The sequence below is a fragment of the Stegostoma tigrinum genome, chromosome 36 (assembly GCF_030684315.1).
Source record: "Stegostoma tigrinum isolate sSteTig4 chromosome 36, sSteTig4.hap1, whole genome shotgun sequence".
NCBI lineage: Eukaryota > Metazoa > Chordata > Chondrichthyes > Orectolobiformes > Stegostomatidae > Stegostoma > Stegostoma tigrinum.
The window spans coordinates 15477391-15499000 of NC_081389.1; the positions used below are offsets into that span (position 1 = coordinate 15477391).

At 43.3% G+C, this 21610-nt stretch overlaps 1 protein-coding gene across 5 annotated transcripts in view; it reads right to left on the reverse strand.

Moving 5' to 3' along the window:
- celf6 (CUGBP Elav-like family member 6) overlaps positions 1-21610 on the reverse strand; it is an 889174-nt gene that overhangs the window by 828024 nt on the left and 39540 nt on the right. The gene's annotated exons all lie outside the window — the stretch shown is intronic.

Sequence of the window (21610 nt, forward strand, 5' to 3'; positions counted from 1 at the left end):
TTGAGGAATAATTTTCAGATTTTCACTGGAAGGCAGGGAGCAGGAACCAATGAAAGATCATTTGTACTGTCACAGAAAATTGAAGCTAGGTTGATGAATTAAAGGACTTAAAAATATCCATCAGGGTTTATAATGAAAATGCTGCTAGTTGCCAATATCACAACATTTGGGATGGACAAGCTCAGGAAACTGCGATCGATGGTTCATGTCTTGAAGCTACAACTATGGTTAAAATGCCTGTTATATCTAAGAGTGTAGCTCAAGGTAAAACAGCATAGGGCTTTCATCAATGCAAACTTTATAGATTGATTGGCGAGTCTCTAATCATATAAAATAATTGGGAAAAGAACCAGGGGCAAGAAGAAGAGCAATATTTTTAAGTAGCGAGTTGTTGTGATCTCAAAAGCACTGCCTGGGAGGGTGGTGCAGGCAGATTCAATTCGTGGTGCTTGAAAGGAAATTGCAGGAGTCTGCGAAATGAAAACATACAGGGGGAAAGAGCAGGGGAGTGTGGGAAAGAGCTGGGGAGTGTTGGAAAGAGCTGGGGAGTGGGCGAAAGAGCAGGGGAGTGTAGGAAAGAGCTGGGGAGTGCGGGAAAGAGCAGGGGAGTGGGGGAAGAGCAGAGGAGTGTAGGAAAGAGCTGAGGAGTGCGGGAAAGAGCAGGGGAGTGTGTGAAAGAGCAGAGGAGTGCGGAAAAGAGCAGGGGAGTGTGGGAAAGAGCTGGGGAGTGTAGGAAAGAGCTGGGGAGTGGGAGAAACAGCAGGGGAGTGTAGGAAAGAGCTGGGGAGTGGGGAAAAGAGCTGGGGAGTGTGGGAAAGAGCAGGGGAGTGTGGGAAAGAGCAGGGCAGTCGAGGAAAGAGCAGGGGAGTGGGGGAAAGAGCAAGGGAGTGTAGGAAAGAGCTGGGGAGTGCGGGAAAGAGCAGGGGAGTTGGGGAAAGAGCTGGGGAGTCGAGGAAAGAGCTGGGGAGTGCGGGAAAGAGCAGGGGAGTGGGGGAAAGAGCAGGGGAGTGTAGGAAAGAGCTGGGGAGTGCGGGAAAGAGCAGGGGAGTGGGGGAAAGAGCAGGGGAGTCGAGGAAAGAGCAGGGGAGTTGAGGAAAGAGCAGGGGAGTCGAGGAAAGAGCAGGGGAGTGGGGGAAAGAGCCGCAGAGTAGGGGAAAGAGCAGCAGAGTAGGTGGAAAAGCTGGGAAGTGAGGGAATGAATTGGGGAGTGCGGGAAAGAGCTGGGGAGAGCGGGAAAGAGCTGGGGAGAGCGGGAAAGAGCTGGGGAGTACAGGAAAGAGCTGGGGTGTTGGGGAAAGAGTTGGGAGTGGGGGGAAAGAGCTGGGGAGTGGGGGGAAAGGCTGGGGAGTGAGGAAAATGTTGGGGAGTGCGGGAAAAAGTTGGGAAGTGCAGGAAAAAGTTGGGGAGTGAGGGAATAAGCTGGAGAGTGGGAGAATGAGTGGCGGCGTGCCGGATAGATATGGGGAGTCGGGGAAAGAGCTGGGGAGTGCAGGAAATATCTGGGAAGTGCGGGAAATTGCTGGGGAGTGTGGGAAAGAGCTGCGGAGTGCGGGAAATTGCTGGGGAGTGTGGGAAAGAGCTGAGGAATATGGGAGAGAGCTGGGGAGTGGGAGAATGAGCTGTGGAGTGGGGGAATGAGCTGGGGAGTGTGGGAAAGATATGGGGAGCGCGGGAAAGAGCTGGGGAGTGTGGGAAAGAGCTGAGGAATACGGGAGAGAGCTGGGGAGTACGGGAAAGAGCTGGGGAGTGGAGATCACAGAATCTCACTTTCAAAGAGCTGACACAGGCACAATGGACCAAAGGATCTCTCTTTTGACTATATCATTCGATAATCCATCTCAGGCAGATGCAAAGCTATCCAAATCCAGTTTAGAGAAATGAGAGGCCCTCACTGTGCCTCACCTCTTCAGTGGTTGCAGCACAAATTTAGGCCCATAGGCTCAAAAGAGGTAGCTACCTACCAGGATGATACCTAGACATGGTTTCCAAATTGTGGCCACCCTGTAATTCCATGCATTGCATCACATGACCTGCCACCTCCATTGTTCCCATTCCCACGCCTTGGTCATTGGTCACACATTCTGGTAACACCACTTACCACAGCCAGTTGTAAAGCTAACAAACTCCCTCTCACCCAATATAGGAGCAAATTGCTGCAGTTGCTGGAATCTGTACTGAAAACAAAAAAAAATGCTGGAGGTCACAGGGGGTCTGGCAGCATTGACGGAGAGAGAGCACGCTAACGTTTTCAGTCTAGATGACTCTTTCTCACCCAAATTCATTTACGTTCTCTTGTTAGTCAAACAAGCTTTTTTTATTTTCCCAATTGTCAATGCTTCTACAATCAAGAAATCCTCATCTTGTCTTTTGATTTGATTTGACTTATTATTGTCACATGTACCTATGCACAGTGAAAAGTTTTGTTTTGTATACAGAACAGGTGGGTCATAGCATACAAAGTGCATTAGGATAACAAAACAGAGCAAGGAACACAATGTTACGGCTGCAGGGAAGGTGAGGAGAGAGCAGGATCAACATTAAATATAAAATTAAAGAGGTTCATTCAGAAGTTTAATAGCAGCAGGGAAGAAACTGTGCTTAAATCTACACTACACTAGCGGAAAATCTGTTTTTCTTAATCATTCGCCAGATGTGGCTGATGCAGGCTGGGCTGGCATTTATTGCCCATCCTTAATTGCTCTGAAGGCAGTTAAGAGCCAAGCATATTGCTGTGGGTCTGGAGTCACATGTAGGCCAGACCAGGTAAGGATGGCAGCACAAGGTGGAGCTGGAGGAACGCAGCAGGCCAGGCAGCATCAGAGGAGCAGGAAAGTTGACGTTTCGGGTTGGGTGAACCAAATTTTTTTTTCCAACAATCGATAACAATTCCTAGACTCTTAATTCACAATTTTTAATGAATTCAAATCTCACCATCTGCCACGGCTGGATTTAAACTCAGTTCCCAAAACATTACCTGTGTGTCTGGATTAATAGTCTAGCAACAATGATTTTCCATGGTTAACTATAGCACTTATAGCATGTGAGACTGATTTGTCTCACACTACTCTGCTCTCTGTCTGACAAACTGGATGGCATCTTCTGCCTCATCTACTATCCCTTCTCTTTATACACAGTAGAAGGGGTAACACTCACACAGCTTGCCAGCTAAAGTTATAGAGTCTTACAGTACAGAAACAGGCTCTTCGGTCCAGCCAGTCCATAGTGATCATAAACCCAAACAAAACTAGTCCCCCGTGCGTAAGCTTGGCCTATATTCTTCTAAACATTTCTCATTCATGTACTTTTCTAAATTTCTTTCAAATGTTGTAACTGTCCCTACATCCACCACTTCCTCTGGAAGTTCTCCTCTCACTGAAAAAATATGCCCCATTGTATGCCACAATATGCCATTCACCTTATCAAGAACATAGAACATAGAACTGTATAGCACAGTGCAGTCTCTTTGACCCACGATCTTGTTATTTATTTTCCTACTAAGATCAATCTATCCTGCATACCCTACATTTTACTATCCTCCATGAGCCTATCCAAGAGTCGCTTAAAAGTCTCTAAAGTATCTGACTTCACTACCACTGCCGGCAGCTCATTCCACACGCCTACGTAATTTTATAAATCGCCAAAAGATAACCTGTCAATCTCCTACACTCCAGTGGAAAAAGTCCCAACTTATCCAGCCTCTCCTTAGAACATGAACTGTCCATTCCTGGCAACATCCTGGTAAACCTCTTCTGAACCCTCTGCAGCTTAATATTCTTCCTATACCAGATAAACTGAATTGGACACCATTCTCCAGAAGAGGCCTTACCAATATTCTGTACAATCTCAACATAACATCTCAACTCCTATACTCAAAGCTCTCAGCAATGTTTATATGTGATTATTTATTCATTCATGGGATATCGACGTCACCAGTCAGGCAGCATATATTACCCATCCCTAATTGCCCAGAAAGCAGTTAAGAGTTAACCACATTGCTGTGGGTCTGGAGTCACATGTAGATCAGGCCAGGTAAAGATGGCAGTTTCCTTCCCTAAAGGACACGAGTGAACTTGATGGATTTTTCCTGATAATCGACAATGGACTCACGGTCATCATTACATTCTTAATTCCAGATATTTATTGAAGTCAAATTCCAGCATCTGCCCTGGCGGGATTCAAACCCAGGTCCCCAGAACATATCTGGGTCTCTGAATTAACAGTCCTGTGAGAATACCACTAGGCCATCACCTCCTCCAATGCCAACTTCAAAGAATTATGTTCCTGAACTCTTTGGTCCCTCTGTTCTACAACGCTACCCAAGGCCCCAGTTATAATTGTATAAGTCTTGCTTTTGTTTGTTTTTCCAAATACAATAATGGGCACTTCTCTTCATCTATGCAAGACTGCCAAGTCACGATCCAACGTACAGTCACTGGTGTGTGCACAACAGCTTCAAAATGGTCCGAAAAATGGCAAAGACACAATTGTTATGGATTGCCTGAACCGGGACAAGGAAATTATTTGTGAATTCCAAGAGGCTTGACAATACTAATGAATAAGGGTGCTACTTGTCACTTTGTTCAAGATTAGATGGAGTACAACACAACAGTTAATCAGCATAAAACCAGGATTTGCCAGTCTTTTTAATTGTCGTTTCGTTACTGCTGGAAATTCAAAACCTTAGCAAGCTGAATGATGAACATACGTGAGAAGCACCAATTTCTCCCACAGTAAAAATGACTGCAATCATTTTAAAATTGGCATTCTTGCATTTGTCCTGATGAGTGCAAGATGGAAATCCTCAAAAACATGTCCCTCTCCTAAGCAAGTTCTGTTCTAGCAAAAGGACTGAATGATAGATACCTTGGATAAATTGCAGATGTTCAACGAGGAAAGATAAAACAGGTTTTAAAAAGACTGCATCACAACCGATATGCATTTCAAGTCCACCGATTCCCACAGCTACTTATACTGCACCTCCTCTCACCCACCTTCCTGCAGGAATGCAATCCCCTACTCCCAGTTCCGCTAACTCTGTCGCATCTGTTCCCAAGATGGGGCATTCAACTCCGAACATCCTAGGTGTCCTCTTATTTCAAGGACCGCGATATCCCCCCTTCATTGGTCGAAATTGCTCTGGACCGCATCTCTTGCGTTTCCCGCACCTCTGCCCTCACATCCCCACAACATAAACAAAGACAAAATCCCCTTGATCTCACGCATCACTGCACTAACCTCCGGATTCAATGTATCATTCTCTGCCACTTCTGCCACCTGCAATCTGACCCCATAACCAAAGATATGTTTCCCTCTCACCGTTATCTACCTTCCGGAGGGACTGCTCTCTCCACGGTTCCCTCATCCGCTCCGCACTTCCCACTAACTCCATCAACCCTGGCACTTTTTCCTGCAACTGCAGGAAGTGCTACACCTGCCCCTATACCCAACACCACAACCAGGCCCTCATTACCTCCCCCCCACCCCATCTCCATCCAAGGAACCAAAAAAACCTTTCACATCAGACAGGGGTAAACCTGTACATCCACCAATGTGGTTCATTGCATTCGCTGCTCCCGATCTGGCCCCTCTACATCAGGGAGACCAAGTGGAGGCTCAGCGACCACTTTGTACAGCACCTGTGCTCTGTTCATGGCAAATGACAACATCTTCCGGTCATAAACCATTTGACCTCCCTCTCCCACTCCCTGGTTGACATGTTCATTCTGGGCCTCCTCCAGTGTCACAATGACATCACCCGGAAACTGGAGGAGCAGCAACTCATATTCCGCCTTGGTGCCTACAGCCCACTGATCTCAATGTGGACATTATCCATTGCAAAATCTCCTCACCCCACCCCCCCGGCCTTATCCCATGATCAACCCTCTCTCTCATCCCTGCCTCTTTGACCTGATAGAACCTAACCACCTTCTCTCCCACCTCATTGACCAATCTCTACCACTCCCTACCTGCACTCACCTATCACCATCCCAACTACATTCCACAGTCCAACCCCTCCTCTCTCGATTTATTTCAGAGCTCCCTTCCCCCCTCCCCCATTTCTGAAGAAGAGTCCCAACCTAAAACATTAACTTTCCTGTTCCTCTGTTGCTGCGTGACCTGCTGTGTTCCTCCAGCTCCCACCCTGTGGTATCTCTGACTCCAGCGTTGGCAGTTCTTACTATTTCTTTAAAAAGAAAAATGAGATTTGATACCCTCTTTACAGTTCAGACATTTCGAAGCAGTCCACTGTAAACCAAACTGTCCAAGTCAAAAAAAATCAGAAGGATACCAATCCCAACAAGCGAACGCTGTTAAATGAGCCAGTTATTCCACACACAGTACTTGCTATGTATCTGATAAGCTACACAAGGTTTGTCTGCCTTCCAAAGGCACTTGAGAAGTGAAAAAAAGCATGCATGTCAAATTGTGCTCCTGGGCTTCCAGCATTGATGCGCACACTTCAGAAACTGAGAGATTACTCACAGTCAAATTTGAACTAGAGCATGAGGGTTCTTTGACCTTTTCAAAAAGTGAACAGGGCCTTTGAAAGATGTACTTTTCACAGAAGATCATTAGAGTTGGCGTCGGTGTGCATTCAAACAATTCCAGAACTTGGGAGTCTTAATAATTGTGTTAGGATTGTTTTAGTGGAGAGTGAAAAGCCCTTGTTAGGAGGAATAAACAGTGGGGTTTTGTTTTGTTTGACAGCCTATTCTGAAAAACAGGCCTGGACTTTGGCTCCTGAGAAAACATAAGCTGGAAAATTTGTGTTTCCCAATCTGACGTAGTTATGGTAAATGTTTCATTTTATTCTTATAGGATGAAGGTGTTGCCAGCCAGCCAGCATTTTTATCGCCCACCCCTAATTTTCTTTGACAAAATGGGGGTGAAGGTGCCTTTTTGAACAGAAGACACTCTGTGCTTTGCGGGAGAGAATTCCAGGATCTTGGCCTAGAGACAGTAAAGCACTGGCTATATCCATCCAAGTCAGGATGGTGAGTGTTTTAGAGGGGAACTGGAGGTGATGGTGTTCCCATGTAACTGCTGTCCCAGTCTTTCCAATTTTTTTTCAGCTTAAAAAAAAGGGATTGTATTACTTCAGTCACTCTTCATGATCTTTGAGGAATAGCTCCCCTCAATTCTATTCAAGTGATTGGCCCTCTACTCTTTAATCTTCCCAACCCAACCTACTCTACCACAGCCTCCATGATGTTGCATACCCTCTGCTCATTCAATGACCCTATCACACACTCATAACGCCTCTCGTATTATCCATATCATTTTTATTGTCATACATCTAGAATTCACCGTGGGCAGACCCCAGGAGCCATCCAACGTGGTTTCACTCCTTCACAGTTGAAAGCTCAAATAAATTCACTTAAGTCTCCTCAAATGATAATCTGTTATAAAAACAATCAGTATTTTATTCAGTAGCTACATCAAAACCGATTAATATTTATTGGTCTCTTTAAGTTGCCAATCATACAGTGAATTCTGAACTCCCGCTAAAATAAATGCAATATTTGAAATTTAGCCAAGCATTCATAATGACATAACAACCCATGGGTTAAAAAGTCAAAAAGAGCTGTATTAAAACTGCATAACCAGATGTTCTTCTTGAACCCTGAAACCTATCAATCAACACAATCTAGCAGAGTGATTTGAAATAAAAAAAACTCACTACTAACTTTAGGCATTTCGTTTTAAGTTTAAAGAGCAGGGCGTTTTTTTTAGCTGCGTCACATTATGATACTTCACATGAGTCAATGTTAGCCCAATGAAGCTAATTGCACAGTTCTGGATATTTTCTAATCAACCTTGTTCAGCAACATTATTGCATATGTCTAGAGCAGCTGGGACTTCTGACTCAGGCCTCCTGACTCAGAGCTACGGACATTTACACTCTGCAACAAACAACTGGCTACAACAAGCTCAGAATAGTTTTGTTTTCCCCCAATACATACATAGCTATCCCTTCCATTTAATTATCAGTGTTGCTTTCATTTCCAACTTGTTTTCAGGATCATCTGGTCTGTGGTTCACTGGAATACAGGAAAGCAGTGAAAGAGAATATCATCATCAAAATGTTTCAAAGCATTACATTCAGCATGACAGACAGCGTCTCTCCAGGTTAACGTGACTCCAACTGATGATATATAATTGATATGTGGTTAGATACTGAATGTTAAATTATGAGCTTAAACAGGTATGAAACATTGATAATAAAAACAACTTCTATGAATGCCCACACTGCATCATTGTCAGCTGGACTCTTAACTTAGTCAGTGATGAATATATGCAGATGCTAGCTTTCACTGCATCTGGTGTAGAAAGGAAAATGAACAGGAATTCATTTCTGTGTAAATTAAACAAACTGCTAACATTCCTTGCTGCCAAGATTAAACCTATTGGAATCAATTGAACTTTATAGCAAATCCTATTTCAATTAAAACGTTGCAATTAGTCTAACACGAGTCAAAAGATATGGATGAATATTCATTCATTTATTAATGTTTTCCAGGCTTTGAATTGGGATCAGAGAGTCATTAGAATGTTGGAGGAGATTAAAAAGGAGGAAAATAAAGAGAGATGTTGCTGCTGATCCAAAAGTGAAAGAACACGTGAGACTGGGGGATGGGAATGGAATGAAGATGAGAGTGAAGATGTCACAGCTATTTTACACTGAAATGTTTGTTATGAAATATAAAGAAAGACTTGTTGCTGATGATCTTTTGTCTCGCACTTATTGAGACAAAAGCGAGAATGTCAAAATTTCAATCAATTTATACGACAGGAGAAAAAGAAGTTAGGTAGATAACAAGTCAACCGTGGTTGGTTGAGGCATTGCCAATGGAAAATCAATGGGGAAATGATATGCTTTTTCTGTGTAAACTGTTGCAATTGGCACTCTTGCTTGTGTCCTGATGAGTGCGAGATGAAAAGATTTGGTTATCTGGCTCTTTTTCCAGTTCTATGCTATCAAGAAATGTGAAACCATGCCAGAACATTTCAGAGCTACTTCAATGTGCTCAGGTGCATTAAAAACATTGGCTGGGAACAGGCATCAATTGAAAATTTCCAATCGATGGGCTGGCATCGAGCAAGCAAACCAAGGCAGAATTGAGATAGGAATCAGCAACAATTAATTTCAATCACGGAAGAGGTTTCAGAGGCTGAATAGTCTCCTGTTGTCCCTGGGAGTGCTGACTTTGCTCTTCGGGATGTGAAAACCCCACTACAAGTTGCACCGGAGGAAGAAAGTGTTCACCCTATGCCAATGAGGAGCAAGCCGCCAACAGCTGCAGAGTGCGTACACGGAGCCAAAAAAAACTGATGGGGGTAGGGATGTTGAAGGTCATTTTCTTTATCAGGAGGTGTTGGTAGAACAGTCAGAAGATGTTATTAGTCTTTCACTGCTGGGGCATTGTACTGCATGTGAAAAATGGCTTTAAAATTCTCACCCTGGTGTTCAAATCCTTCCTTGCCATTTTTGTAGCTTTCTTACAGCGTTATATGAAACTCTGTTTCTCTCCAAATCGGCCTCCTGTGCCAGCCTGATTTCCATCAGACAGCATCGAAAACCATGCCTCCAGTTCCCTAAAGCCCAGAATTGGGAATTGTTTCACTAATTGCTTTCTCTTCACATTTACAAATTCACTTCTGACCTATCTCTTTGACCCAGCTTTTGTTTGCCCTGTCAGTCCTCATTTCTGAAGGTCAAGCCAAGGACTCCCTTTGGATTAGTCAATGCCTATGGGCATAGTATTATTGTGGTTTCTTGCTGCCCTCTACAGGGAATACCCCTCTTGCTGACTGCCAACAGGTATATAGGAAGGATCAACACTTCGATATTCTGTTTGGCCATGTTACAAACACACGTTCCATGACCAACAAATCCTGGCATGGGAGTCAATCTGGGCTTTCGTCCTGGAAATGGGAATGCTTCCATTGCCATTGCAAGATGACCAAAAGCTTAAGGGAGTCCATGGTTGTCTGTCAACCATTGTCTTATAATGCATTTCCATGTTACAGCCAAAAACCCCCAAACAGCAAGCTGTAGTCACTACGCGGAGGTTACAATGAATGGAGGTAACCACTGCTGTCAATTGTCATGCCATCCTTGCCCATGTTTCACAGCATGTAGGACATAAATTATTGTGCAAATGGTCACATATACAGCACAATGGGAAATCATGAACCAACACTACAGAATTTTAAAAGATGGGAAATTCAGAATGAAGTCACACAGAAAGTGTGAAGACTTGGCTATAATTATTCAGAGATGCACTGATAATTACAATGCACACAGTCAGCTCTCAAACATGCTCTCAAATATTCTGTAAGGCCAATACATGGCAATAGAGATAAGCAAAGTGCGAGGCTGTAAAACTGAATGGCTGCCTAAACTACACAGTGTAAAAATGTCTGCTCATTCAAAGGCTGTTTACTGCCTTGCAGAGAAAAAGAGCTGTCTTCAACATAAATGCACTGAGTGTAAAGAGCTGGAGGGGTCCCTCACTCTGTCATCTGCCTCAAAAGCACCATCTTGGAAGGCTCTTAGTGAGTAACCTGTAGGTAACAGAGGTAATGTGTAAAAGGGGAAGGCTCTGCCTCAGGGGTCAATGACAGAATCACCTACTTTAATCAAACATGTGGCAGCAAATGTGAAGCACTGCTGCACCACAAAACCTACTTAACAGGCAGTGACATCGTGGCACTCAGTCAACTAGCAATCCAGAATCTCAGACTAAAGGCTCTGGGATGAGAGGTTCAAACCTCACCAGGACAAATAGTGAAAATTATTTTTTAAATAGTTGGGGATAAAAGCTGACCTATTGCTGACCATTGTCAATTGTCATCGAAACCCATCTGGTTCACTAATGCCCTTCAGGGAAGGAAAGCTGCCATCCTTACCCAGTCTAACTACTTCTGACACCAGACCCACAGCAATGTGGTTGACTGTTATCTGTCTTCTGAAATCTGTCTTCTGAAATTGATCTAATAAGTTCAAAGGGCAATAAATGCTGGTCTAGCCAGATCACACAAAAAAAAGGAAAACAACCACAGGCTCAGCAAAGACCCTCCACCAAACTATACAAGCAAACTCATCGTATAGTCTGTTATTACTCATCTGACTGAATTCCAGGCCCAGTGAAATAGACAATCTCAGCTTTTTCCCCTAAATGCCTTTTCTTAAAAGAAAATCATAGGATGTGGGTGTCACAGGCAAAGCTAGCAATTGTTGCCCATTCTTTTTGACTTAATTTCATTTATTATTGTCACACATACCTTGGTACAGTGAAAAGTTTTGTTTTGCATGCTGTCCAGGCGGGTCATACCATACATAATGCATTCAGGTAATAGAACAGAGCAGATGGTGGTGAGTCACCTTCGTGAACCTCTGGAGTCCATGTGGTGTAGCTGTATCCACATTGCTGTTTGCAATGATTTGTTCAGCTCAGTTGGCAGGATGGATGGTTTGCAATGTGGTGTCACGCCAGCAACGCACATTCAATTCCTGCACCAGCTGACGTCACCGCCACGGAGTCTCCTTCTAATTCTCTCTCCTCACCGAGGCACGGTGATCCTCACTTTAAACTCACCACCAGTCATCTCTCTCTCTCTCATGAGAGAGTGGGACTATCACCTTTTACTGACAGGCTTCACCTTTTATAGTGCCTAACATCCAATCAACTCCCAAACCCTCTGAAACATTGCAATTTTCAACAAAAAGCAAAAGAAAAGATGAATAGCCAGGCCGTTTTTGAGATAGAACAAATGCTTTGACACCCTAAATAAACCTAATACTGTACATCACTGGCCAGTTTTGAGAAGATTTGTAGCTCAGGTTGAGGTTCTGGATGTGAGTTTGCTCGCTGAGCTGGAAGGTTAGTTTTCAGACGTTTCGTCACCATTCTAGGTAACATCATCAGTGAGCCTCCGACGAAGCGCTGGTGTTATGTCCCGCTTTCTATTTATCTGCTTCGGTTTCCTTGGGTTGGTGATGTCATTTCCTGCGTTGGTGATGTCATTTCCTGTTCTTTTTCTCAGAGGGTGGTAGATTGGCTCCAAGTCAATGTGTTTGTTGATGGAGTTCCTGTTGGAATGCCATGCTTCTAGGAATTCTCGTGCATGTCTCTGTTTGGCTTGTCCTAGGATGGATGTGTTGTCCCACTCAAAGTGGTGTCCTTCCTTATCTGTATGTAAGGATACGAGTGATAGTGGGTCATGTCGCTTTGTGGCTAGTTGAAGCTCATGTATCCTGGTGACTAGCTTCCTGCCAGTTTGTCCCAAGGCTTGGGACAGCAGGGCCCAATAACCAGGGTCCAAAGTTCAAGAGGGCTACTTGTCCATGGAATCAGGGTGGAGGTTCGCACTTGGGTCGGGAGATCAAGCCATGGTCCCAGTACTGGTGGAGCACCAAGGCTAATGATTTCTGTCCCTGCCCTGCCACCATCTTTACTATTTAAAAAGCATGAGTCTGTTGCTTTCAGTGTGAGGTCACTACAAGCCATTCTGATTCTTCCTTGTTGAAACCCCTACATGACAGTGGATGGACTGTAATTTCCATTAACAAAATCTGGAAGTTCAAGGCAATGACTTTCAAACCGTCGTCAATTTTTGCAAAAAGTTGAATGTTCTTCAGGGAAGGAAATCTACCAGACGTACACGATCTGGCCTATATTAAGCTCCAAGTCAACCTGAGTTGGCTTAGATTAGCAAAGTACTCAGTTCCAGGGCATTGAGGAATGGGAAACAAATGTTGTCCATGCCCATGTCCTTGTTTTTTTTTTAAATTTTTAAAAAATTCATTCATTGAATGTGGGCATTCCAGGCTGGGCCAGCATTTACTGACCATCCCTCGTTGACCTTGAGAAGGTTGTGGTGAATTGCCCTGGAAAAGTACATTTTAAAATTCACACATAATTATAGTCAGAGAGTCATAGTGGCATACAGCATGGAAACAGACCCTATGGTCCAACTTACCCATGCTGACAAGGTTTCCCAAACTAAACTAGTCCCATTTGACTGGATACGGCCCTTATCCCTTTAAACCATTCCTATCGAGTTTTGAGAAGATTTGTAGCTCAGGTTGAGGTTCTGGATGTGAGTTTGCTCGCTGAGCTGGAAGATTAGTTTTCAGACGTTTTGTCACCATTCTAGGTAACATCATCAGTGAGCCTCCGACGAAGCGCTGGTGTTATGTCCCGCTTTCTATTTATCTGGTTAGGTTTCCTTGGGTTGGTGATGTCATTTCCATGCACGAGAATTCCTAGAAGCATGGCATTCCAACCGGAACTCCATCAACAAACACATTGATTTGGAGCCAATCTACCATCCCTTGAGAAAAAGAACAGGAAATGACATCACCAACGCAGGAAATGACATCACCAACCCAAGGAAATCTAACCAGATAAATAGAAAGTGGGACATAACACCAGCGCTTCGTCGGAGGCTCACTGATGATGTTACCTAGAATGGTGACGAAACGTCTGAAAACTAACCTTCCAGCTCAGCGAGCAAACTCACATCCAGAACCATTCCTATTTATGTACCTGTCCAAATGTCTTTCAAATGTTATAACTGCACTGTATCAACCACTTCCTTTGGCAGCTCATTCCACATGAACCAATCTTTGCGTGCAAATGTTGCCCCTCAGGTCCCCTTTTAATCTTTCTCCTCTCACCTTAAAATTATGCCCTCTCATTTTGAACTCACTCACACTAGGAAAAAGACCTTTGCTATTCACCTTACCTGTACCCCTTATGGTTTTACAAACCTCTCTAAGGTCACCACTCAACTTCTAAGCTCTAGTGAAAGAAGTCCCAACCTTTCCAGTCTGTCCTTCTAACTCAAACTCTCCAGTTGTTTTAACATCCTTGTAAATCTTTTTGCACCCTTTCCAATTCAATAATATCCCTCCAATAGCAGGGTGAGCAGTGCTGTATGCAGTGCTCCAAAGTTGCCTCATTTAATGATTTTTGCCAGTGGATTGACAGCTACAGTGCCTCTTGTGAAAGGATTTTTCAATGTTCAATTCAGTCTCAATTTGGATCTTGGTCATGAGGGACAATGACATTGCTGAAATGTTAGCCTAGTCTTCTCTTCCACACACTGACTCGCTCACTGTTCCTTCTGTCTTAATGTCAGACTCCTTCTATTCACTGCTATTGTTAACCAAATTCCCAATCACCAAGTCTTTAGTATCAAGTTAATGGCCACCCCTGTGCTCAGGGCTGGGAATGTGCAATCAGGTTTTGTGCAGTGGGAACAATGGAAAAATTATCAAGTTAATAAAAGCTTGGATAGGCTTGAGGTGAACAGACTCATTCTGGTGCGCTGTAAACAGGATTTCACGATTGCAGAAATGTGGACTGTGGTGATTCAGTTGTCAACATACTTGGCTGCAAATCCAGAAGAGTATGAACTTCAGGTGCAAGTCCTGAGACTTTGTATACTGCATTGTTGATGGATGTCTTCCACAGAAGAGGGTCTTTGCCGGCTCTCTCAGGTAAGCAATACAATCTTATGATTCCATGATCCCAAAGATCAGGCTGTTCTCTACTGTGTCTTGATCCTGATCCTCAACTGACATCAATAAAAACAGGCTCATTCTAGGCATTATGACATTGTTATTTGTGGGAGCATGCTGTGTGAAAATGGGCCGTTGCATTTCATACGTTACAACAGTGATATATATGTCGACAGCAGTTCATTGGTTGTAACGTGCCATCTCCTGAGGTCATGTAAGGTCCTGTAAGAATACAAGTTTTTTTTTCATTCCTTATTGAAGTTTCAAGTCTTTTCTCCCAGAAGCATAACTGAGTCACTTGATAAAGATGAATTGATCAGTCCATTACCCTCTTGCAAATGTTAATTTGGATAAATGAGAGGTATTGTAATACAACAAGGGGAGAACTTATACAACTAATGGTAGGGCCCTGGGTAGTGTTGCAGAACCGAGAGACCAAGGGGTTCAGACACATAATTCTTTAAAATTTGCATCAATGGTAGGCAGGGTATTTAAGAAAGTGTTTAGCATATTTGCTTCATTGCTCAGACCTTTGAGTATAGTAGTTAGGATGTCATGTTGAGGTTGTACAGAATGCATCTGGAACAGTGCATGCAGTTCTGGTTGCCCTGTTATCACAGGATATTATCGAACTGGAGAGAGTTCAGAAAAGATTTACCAGGCCATTTGCAGGAATGGAAAGTTTTAGATTTAAAAATAGATTGGAAAGACCGGGATGATTTTTTTCACTGTAGTGTCATAGATTGAGGAGTGACCTCACTGAAGTCTATAAAATCATGAGGGGTATAGATAAAGTAAATGACAAGGGTCTTTTCCCTCAGGTGGAGTAGTTCAAAACTAAGGACCATACTTAGAAGATGAGTGGAGAAAGATGTAAAAAGGACATGGGGGAATCTTTTTACAATGTGGTTCATGTATGGAATGAACTTCCAAAGGAAGTGATGGATGCGAATACAGTTAGAATATTTAAAAGACATTTGGACAAATACATGAATAGGAAAGTTTTGGAGGGATACGGACCACATGCAGGCAGGTGAAACTAGTTCAGTTTGGGAACATGGTCAGCATAGATTGCTTGGACAGTTTCCAAGCTGTATGATTCAAGGACTCTACACTCACTGAGCTTTCAGTGAGTAGAGCAGGCTATATTTCTTGTCTCCTTCTCCAAGTAACTTTTACTGTTTTCTCCCTCCTTACTCATCCCAGTTTGGGATGGGGTTCTCAGGTTCACAACTCCTCAGTGGCCTCACTCAAGCTGACATTCCCTAAAGTCTACACAGAGAGTGTTTTCTGGTTTAAACATGGATTTTACCAACTGTACTTGGTGGTCTGTAGCAGAAATTACTCTAAATGAAAACAAAATAGGCATAATGTTGAAGCATTCTGTCTTGCAATCAATAGGGAAATCAAAGTTTAAAGGGAACAACTGGTTAAACTGACTGAGAAATGGGTGGCGACTGATCGCGTTTGAACAATCTTGAGTGAGCTAAGAATTGTACCAACAATGCATTTAATATCAACAGTTGGGTTCATTATGTGACTCACTTATGCCTGCTGGGAGCGACATATATTCACACACTGGCACCTGCAGGCATGAGGAGTACATCCAGGCATTGTAGCTTATTTTTTTTATTACATAAAAACCTGTGGAAGCCAACTGTCACCCACTGCATTTTCAATGAAAATGCTTTGGCCAATCAGATTTGAATTGCCAACCAAATAGTACTGTAACTCATTGCCCCTTTCAAAATTTGGCATTCTTGAGTCTGTCCCACTGTGGACAAGACAAAATGCTTCAAAAACATATCTCTTCCTTTAGCAATACTGACGTTGTGTACTATCCAGCATCTTGGACTCAGTATAGGAGGCATGGCTAGTAAGTTTGCAGGTGTAGTGAACAGTGAAGAGGGTTATGTCAGCGTAAAATGGGACCTTGGTCAGATGGGCCAATGGGCCGAGGAGTGGTAGATGGAGGTTAATTTAGAGAAATGTGAGGCGATGCATTTTAGTAAGACAAGACAGGGCAGGACTTAAACGGTTAATAGTTGGGTCCTGAGGAATGTCGCTGAACAAAGAAACCGTAGGATGCAGGTTCACAGTTCCTTGAAAGTGGAGTCACAAGAAGACAGGGTAGCGAAGAAGGCATTTAGTACACTTGCCTTTATTGGTCAGTGCATTGAGTTTAGGAGCTGGGATGTCATGTTGCGGCTTTAGAGGACATTGTTTAGGCCACCTTTGTAATATTGCATTCAATTTTGGTCTCCCAGCTTTAAGGAAGGTGTTAGAATCCCTGGAATAGGATCCCAACAATGTGGAAAAAGGCCATTTGGCCTATTGATCTTTTGAAGAGCTTCCCACCCAACCCACCCTGTACCCTATCTTATTCCTGTAACCCTTCATTCCCCATGGCCAATCCACCCAGCCAGCACACAACAGGCAATTTAGCACAGCCAATCCAGCTTACCTGCACGTCTTTGGAATATGGGAGGAAATTGGAGTACCCAGAGGAAACCCACACAGACACTGGGAGAATGTGCAAACTCCACACAGGGTGGAATTGAACTCAGGTACCTAATGCTGTGAGGTAGCAGTGCTAACCACTGAGCCACTGTGCCAGTTCAAGCTGTTAAACCTGACAGGGTTTGGAAGAGATTTACAAGGATGTTGCTGGGCTTGGAGGGTCTGAGTTATGGGGGGGAGGCTGAATAGACTGGGGTTATTTTCTCTGGAGTGTCACAGGCTGAGGTTTATAGAGGTTTATAAAACCACTTTATAGAGGTTTATAAAATCATGAGAGAGTGAATAGCCCAGTCTTTTCCCCAGGGTAGGGGGTGATTCCAGAACTAGGGGACATGGGTTTAAGTTGAGAGGGAAAAGGTTTAAAAGAATAGTTTGTTCCATGCAGACGGTAGTGTTGAATGAGCTAGCACAGGAAGTGGAGGAGGCTGGTCCAATTACAACAGTTAAGAGGAATCTGGATAGGTACACAAATAGGAAAAGTTTAGAAGGATATGGGCCAAATGCTGGAAAATGGGGCTAGATTAATTTAGGAATTTTGGTTGGCATTGAAGAGTTAGACCGAAGGTCAACTTCCATGCTGTAAAACTCTATGACTCTATGAATAGCTAAATGTCTGCTTAAAAGTAGGGTCTTTGATCAACATAGCCTGCCCATCATGTCCTGGGACATTAGGGTCAATCAAACGTCAATACGCTAAACAGAACCAAGATGAGGCCCCTCAGAACTCTCCCGAAACTTGGGCCTTCCTTGTGCAAATAGTGCAGCAAGCTGTCACACAATGATAGAACATAGGACATAGAACATGGAACAGTACAGCACAGTACGAGCCCTTCGGCCCACAATGTTGTGCCAAACTTTTTACCCTAATCCTAAAATCTATCTAACCTCCATCCCTACCTTATACTATCATCCATATGCCTATCTAATACCCACTTAAATGCCTCTAATGAGGTCAACTCCACTGCCCTCTTCGGCAATGCATTTCAACCCCCTGACCACTCTCTGAGTAAAGAACCTACCTCTGACGTCTCCCTAATACCTAACTCCACTCGCTTTAAAACTATGGCCCCTCATAACAGCTACCTCCACCCTAGGGAAAAGTCTCTGGCTGTTCACTCTATCCATACCTCTGATCATTTTGTACACCTCTATCAAGTCACCTCTCATCCTTCATCATTCTAAACAGAAAAGCCCTAGCTCTCTCAACTTTTGCTCATAAGACCTTCCCTCCATTCCAGGCAACATCCTGGTAAATCTCCTCAGCACCTTTTCCAATGCTTCCACATCTTTCCTGTAATGAGGCAACCAGAGCTGGACACAATACTCCAGGTGAGGCCGAACTAGGCTTTTGTACAGCTAGAGCATAACTTCACGGCTCTTGAACCCAATCCCTCTATTAATGAAAGCTAACACACCATAGCCTTCTTAACAACTCTATCCACCTGGGTGGCAGCTTTCAGGAAACTGAGGACATGAAAACCAAGATCCCTCTGTACCCCCAGACTGCCAAGAATCTTTCCATTAACCCTGTATTCTGCCTTCAAGTTTGTCCTTCCAGAATGAATCACCTCATACTTTTCAGGGTTAAACTCCATCTGCCACTTCTCCACCCAGGTCTGCATCCTTTCAATGTCCTTTTTTAACCTAGAACAGCCCTCCACACTGTCCACAACTCAACTCACCTTTGTATCATCTGCAAACTTACTAATCCACCCTTCCACTCCTTCATTCAAATCATTTACAAAAATCACAAATAGAAGAGGACCCAGCACAGATCCTTGTGGTACATCACTCATAACTGAGCACCATGTTGAAAATTTTATGTCCACTACCACCCTTTGTCTTCTAAGGGTCAGCCAATTTTGAATCCAATCTGCCACATTTCCTCCTATCCCATGCCTCCTTACCTTCTGCATGAGCCTGCCATGGGGAACTTATCAAACGCTTTACTTGAATCCATATATACCACACTGCTCTACCTTCATCCACGTATTAGTCACCTCTTCAAAAAATTCAATAAGGTTTGTGAGGCATGATCTACCCCACACAAACCCATGCTGACTACCATGAATCAAACTGTGCCTTTCCACGTGATCATAAATCCTATCTCTCAGACCCTTTTCCAATAACTTGTCCGCCTCTGGCGTAACTCTGGTTGGATGCATGCATTCCTGGAGATTTTTTAAATATTGTCCCACATTCACAATCACCTTGTCCCTGCAACTGATCACTCATCTGCCTAAGCTGATTTCTATGACTCAACACATTAGCAAACAGTCCCATTCCTGCAACATCAACACACCCCTGCCCAAACAAACTCCAATATTTTGTACATTAATATTCAGAAATATTCAATGAAAGTTCAACAAATACACATGTTTTAAGCATGTCTTTGGGCACAACCCCAACGCAATCAACAGAGTATAAAATTACAATATGACTACTGCTACAAAGCTGAGAAATTGTCCGTTTTAACAAGCTTGTGAATGAAATGTGAAGCAATCAAACTGCACTGATGTAAAATCTACATCTTTCCCTTTTAACACAAATTGATAATCCCCATAAACGAGTGATGACATTAGAACAGCAATGGGAGGAGATTCAACCTAAATACCTTGTAACAATTTCACTTCTTTCCTTTCCCTAATTCATCGAGGGTTTAACAGTCACGCTGGAAGAAAAGTTACTGACTCCTATGGACGAGATAAAATGTATCATCTAGCCAATTAGGCCACAGTGTTGAAGTGTGATCGCTTGCCAGGGCTGGCCTGTTGAGTCTCTGCAGAGTTAAGGGGTACAGCAGTTTAGTTGAAGTCTCTGGCTAATTATCACGTCCTAGTTCCTGGTCCCCACGGATTTAAATAAGCAAATGCCATCAGATTACCACGGCAACAACATCTAGTGCCTGCTGAGATGCAGGGCAAGATCTTAACAAGATTCAATTACTGAGAATTTCTGGATTTTTATTTAACCGGATGATGCGAGAGCTGTATGAAATGGTTGCAACTAAAATAGCGTCACAACTCACAACAGCGAAAGAGCTCACATAACTATTGATCAGAAGCTATAATAGTTTGACTGCTCTGCAGGCTACAAAATGTGGATTTTGCTTCTTTCTTAGCTTTAGGAATTATCCAGAAATTATTTCCTACCGATGCCTTCAGACAACCAAGTCACATTCAGAACATATATTTTAAAATTGATTTTTTTTTGGGCAGCGTGTATGGTCACAGCTGCGAGACTCAAAAGGATAAATGGACATTTAGCAGGCCATCATAGCAGGTTTACATTTTTAAATCAAATCTTTCCTCATAAATAAAATGAGATAAATATAGGGGAAAGCGATATTAGACACAGTTCATAATTTTAAAGGGATCAAAGGGTTTGGGAACAAAGCAGAAACAGGAAAGTGAGTTGGATAATCAGCCATGATCATGCTGAATGGCACAACAGGCTTGATGGGCTGAATGGCCTACTCCCATTTTCTATGTAGCTGGTTAACTGCATGGGAAAGAAAGGAAGAGCCAGTTATGCTGATAGGAATGCTTAGTAATGGGTAGGAGCAGCATAAGTGCTCATACAACTGAGATGGACTGAATGGTCTGTTTCTGAGCTTTGTAAGATCTCCATTCACATTGACAGCAAACACACTACTGAGAGTAAACAAAACATCAGATGCTGGAAATCATAAATAGAAATTCAATGTCAGAATTGCACATGATAGGAAAACTGCTGATTAGTGTGAAGTGCACACCCATCAGTAAGACATCCTATTTCAGAGCCTCCAGCCACATAACTGGCATAAGAGCAAAACAACATCCTGGAGAAACCCAACTGTGAAGAGAGAAAAACAGTGTTAACATTTTGAGTTGCTTTCCTCTTTGGAACTGAACACGGCTGGAAAATGGTTTTTATTTTGGTGACAATGCAATGAGGAGCAAAGTGGAACAAATGGCAAGAGTGACCTGAGCAAAAGACAACCTGAGTGCCAAGGGTGGTAAAGGAGTGATCTTGACGTAAAATGGGTGTTAACGATAGCTGTGGATAATATAGTGGGCGTGTTTCAAAATAAAGTTAATCAAATGCAGGAAGTATGCTTCTGTTAATGGGGATGTCCAGAGTTTCAGGATAAGGGCTGTTGTAGTGGGTGGTTTTAACTTCCTGAACATTGACTGGGACTCTCTTAGTCCCAGGGGCTTGGATGGGGCAGAACTCGTCAGGTGCATCTGGGCAGATTTCTTGAAAATATGCGTAGCTAGTCCAATTAGGGATAAGGCCGTACTAGACCTTGTTTTGGGAAGGGGGCCTGGCCAGGTTATTGAAGTTTTGGTGGGGTGGGGGGTGGGGTGGTGGAGTGTGGGGTGTGCATTTTAGGAACAGTGATCATAATTCCTTAAGTTTTAAGATAGTTATGGATTTTGGCACACCTGATCCTCGAGTGAAAGTGTTAAATTGGGGAAGGCTAACTATAACAGTATTAGACAAGAGCTGGAGAAATTCAATTGGGGACACCTATTTGAGGGTAAATCCAGAGTTGACATGTGAGAGTCTTTTAAA